This window comes from Poecilia latipinna, unplaced genomic scaffold (genome assembly GCF_001443285.1).
Source record: "Poecilia latipinna isolate Pla-1442-1.1 unplaced genomic scaffold, P_latipinna-1.0 Scaffold1004, whole genome shotgun sequence".
Taxonomy (NCBI): domain Eukaryota; kingdom Metazoa; phylum Chordata; class Actinopteri; order Cyprinodontiformes; family Poeciliidae; genus Poecilia; species Poecilia latipinna.
In genome coordinates, this window is record NW_015113620.1 from 195511 (window position 1) to 196683 (window position 1173).

A 1173-nucleotide genomic window follows, 5' to 3' on the forward strand; every position below is an offset into this window, starting at 1 on the left:
TGCATTGAAAGTCCATTAAAAGTGCCAACTTTGCATTAAGTTGGCATTATTTACAAAATCATGCACGGTCTCTTTAGTGCATGATTTTGTGGTCTCTGCACGGCTCTGCCTCCAAGTGTACTTCTTCACTCCTTCCTTGATTCAATGTGTTCTTCCCTCTTTCTTGCCAATCATCCCCTTCTTCAATTTTTCCAACCTGTACATTTGCTGCGTATTCGGTGATGGTAGCATCATATTAGGAACATTTCTTCAATGTTAGGGAAGCTGCTCAGAGTTGAATGCTCCTGCGAAGACCTTCTAGCAGGACAATGACAGCTGAACATATAGTAGCTCAAAGCACGTTTGGCCCAGTCAAAGTTCAGACTTAGATCTACTGAAAAACTGTGGCAAGAGACTAAAATGTATGTGATTGTAACAAAATAAAATGGCACAAGACAACCTGAAGAGATTCAAGGCGAATAGAGAAAGGCGGCGGTTTTCCAAAGGAACCGGCGCTGATGGTTACCGACATTAACGACACGCGGCTTTTTGTACCCGAGTCCCTGTTGACGGCGGCCGAGCAGGTGAGACTTTGAGCCTCGAATTAAACGGTTTGATCATGTAAATTTGGAGGAAACACGCCGTTCTTCTGAAACCACCGAGCCGTCTCTTCGCTCTTCTCCGCCGATCGATTGAAGGGATTTGAAAGCGTCACACGTCACCGCCTCGCTCCTGCCAGAGACCGTTGCTTTCATGATCCTGACACGCCGTCGTTCCCCGCAATCCCCACAGTCAAGCTTTTACTTTTAGTCTGACCGGGTGAGGGGGCAAAGGTTACGGGTAATCAAGGGGGAGCGCTTCAGCCCCCTCCAGGCGTCTGAACCAGCCATACCTGGGATATAACATGCATTTTTCTGTCTGTCCAGCGTATTATATTCACCGTTTGATCGCATGCCATGCTTTCATGTGGGTGCCTCCATTCAGAGCTTCACTCTTTCAAAAAGCAGGGGGGGGGGGGGGGAGCCCTGCTGTGATTTTTCACTTTTTGAAAAATGAAACAGAAAAGTTAATGTCACCATATGAAGCGTGACAGATGAAAGTCATCTACCAATCTCCCTCATGCCCATTCAGAGGCAGAGAGTCTTCCCCCCCCCCCCCCACCCTCGCCTCTCTTCCTCTCCTCCTCTCCCTCTC